At 37.0% G+C, this 9,452-nt stretch overlaps 1 non-coding gene across 1 annotated transcript; it reads left to right on the top strand.

The window, feature by feature from the left end:
* The first annotated feature begins 5,098 nt into the window (after positions 1-5,098).
* LOC127746231 (small nucleolar RNA R71) lies at positions 5,099-5,203 on the top strand. The gene has a single exon (XR_008007851.1). It is a non-coding gene; the product is annotated as a small nucleolar RNA R71 (small nucleolar RNA).
* Positions 5,204-9,452: the final 4,249 nt, after the last annotated feature.

Below are 9,452 nucleotides of genomic sequence, written 5' to 3'. Positions count from 1 at the left end.
TACTAGGGTTTACAGAAATAAGTCTAAATGCAGAAATCCACTTCCGGGGCCCACTTTAGTGTGTGTTTGGGCTGAGCTTAAGCTTTACACGTGCAGAGGCTTCTTTTGGAGTTAAACGCCAAGTTGTAACGTGTTTTTGGCGTTTAACTCTGGTTTGTGACGTGTTTCTGGCGTTTTATTTACTCCAGAATGCAGCATGGAACTGGCGTTGAACGCCAGTTTGTGTCATCTGAACTCGAACAAAGTATGGATTATTATATATTGATGGAAAGCTCTAGATGTCTACTTTTTAACGCCGTTGAAAGTGCGCCATTTGGAGTTCTATAGCTTCAGAAAATGCATTTCGAGTGCAGGGAGGTTAGAATCCAACAGCATCAGTAGTCCTTTGTCAGCCTGAATAAGATTTTTGCTCAGGTCCCTCAATTTCAGCTAGAAATTACGTAAAATCATAGAAAAACACACAAACTCATAGTAAAAGTCCAAAAATGTGAATTTTGCATAAAAACTAACAAAAACATCCCTAAACGTAGCTAGATCCTACTAAAAACTACCTAAAAACAATGCCAAAAAGCGTATAAATTATCCGCTCATCACAACACCAAACTTAAATTGTTGCTTGTCCCCAAGGAACTGAAAATCAAATAGGATAAAAGAAGAGAATATACTATAAATCCTAAAATATTAATGAATATTAGTTTTAATTAGATGAGCTAGACTTGTAGCTTTTTTTTTGCTTCTGAACAGTTTTGGCATCTCACTTTATCCTTTGATGTTTAGAATGATTGGCATCTATAGGAACTCAGAGTTCAGATAGTGTTATTAATTCTCCTAGTTAAGTATGTTGATTCTTGAACACAGCTACTTTTATGAGTCTTGGTCGTGGCCCTAAGCACTTTGTTTTCTAGTATTACCACCGGATACATAAATGCCACAGACACATAACTGGGTGAACCTTTTCAGATTGTGACTTAGCTTTGCTAAAGTCCCAGTTAGAGGTGTCCAGAGCTCTTAAGCACACTCTTTTTGCTTTGGATCACAACTTTAACCACTCAGTCTCAAGCTTTTCACTTGGACCTGCATGCCACAAGCACATGGTTAGGGACAGCTTAATTTAGCCGCTTAGGCCTGGATTTTATTTCCTTGGGCCCTCCTATCCATTGATGCTCAAAGCCTTGGATCCCTTTTACCCTTGCCTTTTGGTTTTAAGGGCTATTGGCTTTTTCTGCTTGCTTTTTCTTTTTCTTTTATATTTATTTTCGCCACTTTTTTTTTGCAAGCTTTGTTCTTCAATGCTTTTTCTTGCTTCAAGAATCAATTTTATGATTTTTCAGATCATCAATAACATTTCTCTTGTTCATCATTCTTTCAAGAGCCAACAATTTTAACATTCATAAACAAAAAGAAAAAAATTTGCACTGTCCAAGCATTTATTCAGAAAACAAAAAGTATTGTCACCACATCAATATAACTAAACTAAATTCAAGGATAATTTCGAAATTCATTAACTCAAGTCTTCTAGAGAAGTGTTGAGTTGTTCTCAATAGTTGTTTGGAGGAAAATGCATCCCTTGAGGTATCTCAGTGATTTCTTGATGATGAGCTTCCTCATGTGTCTCTTGAGATCCATGAATGGGCTCTCTTGTTTGCTCCATCCTCTTCTTAGTGATGGGCTTATCCTCTTCAATGAGAATGTCTCCTTCTATGATAACTCCAGCTGAGTAGCATAGATGGCAAATAAGATGAGGAAAAGTTAGCCTTGCCATGGTGGAGGACTTTTCGGCTATTTTGTAGAATTCAAGAGAGATGACTTCATGAACTTCTACTTCCTCTCCAATCATGATTCTATGGATCATGATGGCCCGATCCACAGTAACTTCGGATCGGTTGCTAGTGGGGATGATGGAGCGTTGGATGAACTCCAACCATCCTCTAGCCACAGGCTTTAGGTTCAGTCTTCTTAATTGAACCGGCTTGCCTTTTAAGTCTCTTTTCTATTGAGCTCCTTCCACACATATGTCCATAAGAACTTGGTCCAACCTATGATCAAAGTTGACCCTTCTAGTGTAGGGGTGTGCATCTCCTTGCATCATAGGCAAGTTGAATGCCAACCTCACATTTTCTGGACTGAAATCTAAGTATTTCCCCCGAACCATTATAAGATAATTCTTTGGATTCGGGTTCATACTTTGATCATGGTTCCTAGTGATCCATGCATTGGCATAAAACTCTTGAACCATTAGGATTCTGACTTGTTGAATGGGGTTGGTCAAAACATCCCAACCTCTTCCTTGGATCTCATGTCGGATCTCCGGATACTCATTTTTCTTGAGCTTTAAAGGGACCTCAGGGATCACTTTCTTCTTGGCCACAACTTCATAGAAGTGGTCTTGATGGACCTTTGAGATGAATCTCTCCATCTCCCATGACTCGGAGGTGGAAGCTTTTGTCTTCCCTTTCCTTTTTCTAGAGGTTTCTCCGGCCTTAGGTGCCATAAGTGGTTATGGAAAAACAAAAAAGCTATGCTTTTACCACACCAAACTTAGAATATTGCTCGCCCTCGAGCAAGAGAAGAAAGAAGAGAAGAAGAAGAAGAAAAAAATGGAGGAGAAGGAGAGAGGTGTGTATTTGGCCAAGGGGGAGAAGAGAGGGTTGTGTTGTGTGAAAATGAAGAAGGATAGAGGGGTTTATATAGTGGAGGGAGAGGGGTTAAGGTTCATCCATATTAGGTGGGTTTGGATGGGAAAGGGATTTTGAATTTGAAGGTAGGTGGGGTTTATGGGGAAGAGTGGATGGATGTGAGTGGTGAAGAGGTGATGGGGAAGAGAGATTGAGGTGATTGGTGAAGGGTTTTTGGGGAAGAGTGTTATTGGATTGTGTGAAGAAGAGAGAAGGTAAATTGAGGTAGGTAGGGATCCTATGGGGTCCACATATCCTGAGATGATCCTGTGGGGTCCACAGATCCTGAGGTGTCAAGGATTATCAGTCCTGCATCAATGAGGCGTGTAAAATGCCCTCTGCATGCAATCCTGGCGTTTAACTCCAGATTGATGCTTGTTTCTAGCCTTAAACGCCAGTTCTATGCTTGTCTTGGGTGTTCAACGCCAGTTTGCAGCATGTTTCTGGCGTTGAACGCCAGTTCCATGCTTGTTTCTGGTGTTTAACGCCAGCTCTCCTCAAGGTGTAATCCTGGCATTTAAAAGCCAGATTGTTGCTTGTTTCTGGCGTTCAACGGCAGATTCATGCTCTGTTCTGGCGTTGAACGCCAGCCAGATGCTTCTTACTGGCGTTCAAACGCCAATAAGCTATTCCTCTAGGGTGTGCTGTTTCTTCTGTTGTTTTTGATTCTGTTTTTAATTTTAGTATTTGTTTTGTGGCTCCCCATGATCATGAACCTAATAAAACATAAAAGAAAAAATAAAATAAAAATAAAATTAGATAAATAAAAATTGGGTTGCCTCCCAATAAGCGCTTCCTTAATGTCACTAGCTTTACAGTATGCTCTCATGGAGCTTCACAGGTGATCAGGTCAATGTTGTGGACTCCCAACACCAAACTTAGAGTTTGAATGTGGGTGTTCAATACCAAACTTAGAGTTTGATTGTGGGGGCTTTGTTTAACTCTGTATTGAGAGAAACTTTTCATGCTTCCTCTCTATGGTTGTAGAGGAATATCCATGAACTTTAAACACAAGGTAGTCCCTATTTAATTGAAGGACTAGCTCTCCTCTGTGGCTGGGAAGGGTCTTCCAAGGATGATGCATTCATCCTCCTCCTTTCTAGTGTCTAAGATTATGAAATCAGCAGGGATGTAAAGGCCTTTAACCTTTACTAACATGTCCTCTACCAATCCATAAGCTTGTCTTACTGACTTGTCTGCCATTTGTAATGAGAATGTGGTAGCCTGTACCTCAAAGATCCTTAGTTTCTCCATTACAGAGAGTGGCATAAGATTTATACCTGACCCCAGGTCACACAGAGCCTTCTCAAAGATCATGGTGCCTATGGTACAGGGTATTAGGAATTTACCAGGATATTGTTTCTTTTGAGGTAAAGTTTGTTGAATCCATGTATCTAGTTCACTAACGAGCAAGGGAGGTGCATCTTCCCAAGTCTCATTACCAAACAACTTGGCATTCAGCTTCATGATAGCTCCTAGATATTGAGCAACTTGTTCATGAATGGCAGAAGGAGGTTTAAAGGAATCTCTATGGTCTCTATATGAGCCTCAGATTCCTTTAGGTCCTCAATAGGGAACTCCTTCTTGTCTGGGAGACGTCCCATGAGGTCTTCCTCATTGGGATTCACATCCTCCCCTTCCTCTCTAGGTTCGGCCATTTTGATTATATCAATGGCCTTGCACTCTCTTTTTGGATTCTCTTTAGTATTACTTGGGAGAGTACTAGGAAGAGTTTCAGTGATTTTCTTACTCAGCTGGCCCACTTGTGCCTCCAAATTTCTGACGGAGGACCTTGTTTCACTCATGAAACTTAAAGTGGCCTTAGACAGATCAGAGACTATATTTTTTAAGCTAGAGGAGCTTTGCTCAGAATTCTCTGTCTGTTGTTGAGAAGATGATGGAAAAGGCTTGCTATTGTTAAGCCAGTTTCTTCCACCATTATTAAAGCCTTGTTGAGGCTTCTGTTGATCCTTCCATGAGAAATTTGGATGATTTCTCCATGAGAAATTATAGGTGTTTCCATAAGGTTTACCCATGTAATTTACCTCTGCTATTGCAGGGTTCTCAGGATCATAGGCTTCTTCTTCAGCAGATGCCTCTTTAGTACTGTTGGATGCATTTTGCCATCCATTCAGACTTTGAGAAATCATGTTGACTTGCTGAGTCATCATTTTGTTCTGAGCCAATATAGCATTCAGAGCATCAATCTCAAGAACTTCCTTCCTCTGAGGCATCCCATTATTCATAGAATTCCTCTCAGAAGTGTACATGAATTGGTTATTTGCAACCATGCAATAAGTTCTTGAGATTCTGTAGGTGTTTTCTTTAGGTGAATGGATCCACCTGCAGAATGGTCCAGTGACATCTTAGAAAACTCAGATAGACCATAATAGAATATATCCAAAATGGTCCACTCTGAAAGCATGTCAAAAAGGACACCTTTTGGTCATCTGCTTGTATCTTTCCCAAGCTTCATAGAGGGATTCACCATCTTTTTGTTTGAAGGTCTGAACATCCACTCTAAGCTTGCTCACCTTTTGAGGAGGAAAGAACTTAGCCAAGAAGGTCATGACCAGCTTATCCCAAGAGTCCAGGCTATCTTTAGGTTGTGAGTCCAACCATATTCTAGCTCTGTCTCTAACAGCAAAAGGGAAAAGCATGAGCCTGTAGACTTCAGGATCTACTCCATTAGTCTTAACAGTCTCACAAATCTTCAAGAACTCAGTTAAAAACTGGTAGGGATCTTCTGATGGAAGTCCATGGAACTTGCAGTTCTGTAGCAGTAGAGCAACTAGTTGAGGTTTCAGCTCAAAATTGTTTGCTCCAATGGCAGGGATTGAGATGCTTCTTCCATCAAACTTGGAAGTAGGTGTAGTATAATCACCAAGCATCCTTCTTGCATTATTATTTTTGGCTGCCATCTCCTCTTCCTTTTCGAAAACTTTTGTAAGGTTGTCTCTGGATTGTTGTAATTTAGCTTCTCTTAGTTTCCTCTTCAAAGTCCTTTTAGGTTCAGGGTCTGCTTCAACAAGAATATTCTTGTCCCTGCTCTTGCAAGGGAACAAAAAAGGGTCCATCTACTGTACAGATGCATTTTTGTACAGATTTACAGATTTTGATTTAAAAGCGTATCACTAAAAGTGTTGCTTAAAGAGAAAGTGTTACGCTTAATCGTTAACTTGGCTCTGAGACCAATTTTTAAAGTCGTCTTTTCTTTTAATTTTCTTTTTCGAAATTTCTATTAACTCTTCGAATAATTTTCCAATTCATAATAAAAAGTATTGACCGTATTACTAGTATTTATAATTCTGATTTTTATAGTTTTTCAATCTTGTTTTAGTTTATAATATTCTTTTTTGCATGGATTATTGTATATAAAATATTTTATCTGTTTGTCTTTTTCTTTAATATAATTTCTTAAATCCTCAAAAACTTCTTTTATTTCTACACTTTCTGTTGTTTCTAAATATCTTTTTAATTTTTCAACTTCATTTTTTTCGCCCTTTTTCTTTTTATTTTATTTTCTGATTTTTCAATCTTTTTATGCTTCATTATTTATTTTAAAATTTCTGCAAACTCTATCATTGATTATCACTATTTTCTAGAGATTCTATTAATTTTTCTAGCTCTTCGACTTCTCTTTTTAACTTGTCATAGATTATTTTTAGAGCTTCAAGTGCTCTTTGATTTATTTCAGAAAACTGTAAATAATTCAACCGATTTTCTCTTTCAAAGAGCTCTTGTTTCTTGTCTTGATAAGTTACATATATTTTTTCTTTATTTATTGTCATAATTTAATGTTTAGGGTTTCATTTAATTTTTCGACCTTTTTTGTTAATTCATTTATTTCAGAATTTTCTTCTTTAATCTTTAACTTGGATAAACTTAAAGGGCTATTAATTTTAGATTCTCTTATTTGAAAATTCGATGAAACTAATTTTCTTGATGGTTCTTTTAATAATAGAACTGGGTTTTCAATAGCTTTATATTTTGGTATTTCTGTTTTTACAATTTTCTGAAATAATTCATCAACATAAATTCTTTCTCTGTTTTTAAATATTATACTATGATGGCTATTTGTTAAAGCATAATTTATTGCATATGTAATTGAAAAAGGTTCATCGTCTTGTTCCATTAGATTATTTCTATGAAATTTATAAGCCAAACTTATAGATCTTCCAAGGTTTTCAGTTGATAAAGGTATAGCATATCCAAGATGGGCATTGAATTTAACATTTATTTTTTGTTGATCCTTAATTTTCTCAATCTGTTTACTCAATTCTTCATCATTTATCAAAGCTATTTCAAGTTCTCCATTGTCGGATTTTATCTTTATAGGGGCTTCAAGTTGAATTTTTCTATAGTATATTATATTTTTTCTATTAAAAACTTCTTTTTAAAAGATTTTGTTTATTAAAATTTTCATTTGATTTGAGATTTAATTCTGTTTTTAGAACAGCCTGTTTTTCATTATCTAATAAAGCAGTTAATCTATAATAATCAGATTCTTTTGTTAATTCTAAGCTTTCTAAATAATTCACAACTAAGAGATTAGGATAAAGGCGTACCTTTCTGGAGAAAAACTTCCTTTATTTAGTATATTTTACAGAAGATGTTTTTATCTCCAGAGGGGAGATTGTAGATACTAACTCCAGAGGGGAGTTTAGAATTGGTTTTCTCTAAGGGAATTCTTCTTCAGACTATAGAATCGCCTCGGCAGCTTCCTCCTTGCTCTCCTAGCATATGAGTACTCTTAGCCTCCTGCTTTCTATTGTCTGATACCTTCTACAATTGCCTAAGCAACCTATTTATAATAGTTGGGTTTGATGGACAATTCCCATCCTTACCCTTCTTATGACGTCATTGCTTACGTCATTGCTTGCTATCTTGCACCAGCTACATTGTTGGTGCTTTATGACCTAAGTGCTTACGTCACTATGCAATAATGTTGAGAGATGCTTCAGATGTGCTGTCCTCCTCTTTCATCATGTGACCTTCAGATGCGTTGTCTTCTTCCTTTATCATGTGGGTTGATTCCGTTTTATTATTGCTTTCTTCATATATCTCTGAGGCACATAGCTGGCACTTGTGGTCTTCTCTGTCTTTTATTAAATAGCAGAGATTCCTCTTTATCCCTTCAGGGAGCTTTTCTAAAATTCCAGATAAGTTGTAGAATGCTGATTTAAATTCCACCAAGAGTCTCATCTCTCTTTCTTCAATTTCATTTCTTTTACTGGACACAAGCAGAGTATTTCTACTTTTATAATTAATCCTTGTGTGAGATTCCTACTTTTATAATTAATTCTTGTGCAAAATTCCTTCGTTATTTTTTGAGTTCTTTCAAAAACCCTTGCTAATGTGCTGGCTAGTCTTCCTTCATGACTGTAACTTGTTAAATCTTGAATTTGATCAATTGGTTGAAAATTTTCTAGAAAAATGGACATGAATATTACTTGGTATGCTGGAACAAAGCATTCTTCTTCTTCATTAAAAATAGGTTGACTGTTTGTAAATTTTAGGGATATATCCCTTGGATTTACATTGTCAATCATATTTTTAAATCTCTTTACTTCATCAATGAATCCTGCAGGAAACTCACTAATAATTTTTAGATCATTAAAAGTTAAAATTGTATCAATTAATCCAAACTGGAAAAACTGATAGGTGTCAGATGGGGAAGCATCTGAAAATATAACCAGCTTTGTTAGCTGTTCTTTGGCAATAAGATAATATCCCAAGATTGCCCTTTTTTCTTCAGTCCAATTTAGGACTATGTTAAGGGTTTCTCTAAGATTTGTTCTACAGACCCTTTTCTTTTTCTTGATTTCAGTCCTTGTAGGAATGTTCTTATTATCCCTGTTCTCTGGGTTTGAATTGGAGCTTTATCTGCTCTTTTTAGGGTTTGCTCTGGATGAAGAGCTTCATATTCCCTGAAGGATTCCTTTGCTTCGTCCAGTGTTAAAAACCCTTCTTTATGAATTATCCTTGATTGATGTGTAAATGGTGCTGCTTTTTCCCAGGCATCATATACTCCCTTCATGTGGCCATTATAAATTACATAATATTTTTTATCTTGGGTGGATTTTTTGATAATTTCAGCAATTGTTTTATTTTCTGAAATTTTTTCTTCACCTGATTTGTCCACCACGCTTAGCTGGCTGAACTCTGATGGTTTTGGTTGTTGTGTTGATTTCATTGCTTCGATGGCCTTCTTGAGGGATTGGATCTATGTCCTTATTTGCTGACAATGCTTGCATTTTTCGAGTTCTTGTTCATATTTTTGAATTTCTTGATCTAATGCGTTGTAGATTGGTGCACGAAATTGTGATCAATACTTTTCACAAATCAAATAATCCCCGGTAATGAATTCAAAAACTTGGTGTTCAATACCATGGCATAAACACAACTTCGCACAACTAACCAGCAAGTGTACTGGGTCGTCCAAGTAATAAACCTTACGCGAGTAAGGGTCGATCCCACAGAGATTGTTGGTATGAAGCAAGCTATGGTCACCTTGTAAATCTTAGTCAGGCAAACTCAAATGGGTATAGTGATAAACGCATAAAACATAAAGATTAAGATAGAGATACTTATGTAATTCATTGGTAGGAATTTCAGATAAGCGTATGAAGATGCCTTCCCTTCCGTCTCTCTGCTTTCCTACTGTCTTCATCCAATCTTTCTTCCTCCTTTCCATGGCAAGCTTATGCAAGGGTTTCACTGTTGTCAGTGGCTACCTCCCATCCTCTAAGTGGAAATGTTCAACGCACCCTGTCA

Source organism: Arachis duranensis, chromosome 3 (genome assembly GCF_000817695.3).
Source record: "Arachis duranensis cultivar V14167 chromosome 3, aradu.V14167.gnm2.J7QH, whole genome shotgun sequence".
Classification (NCBI taxonomy): domain Eukaryota; kingdom Viridiplantae; phylum Streptophyta; class Magnoliopsida; order Fabales; family Fabaceae; genus Arachis; species Arachis duranensis.
Note: the sequence above shows the minus strand (reverse complement) of the source record. Positions and strands in the feature narration are given on the sequence as shown.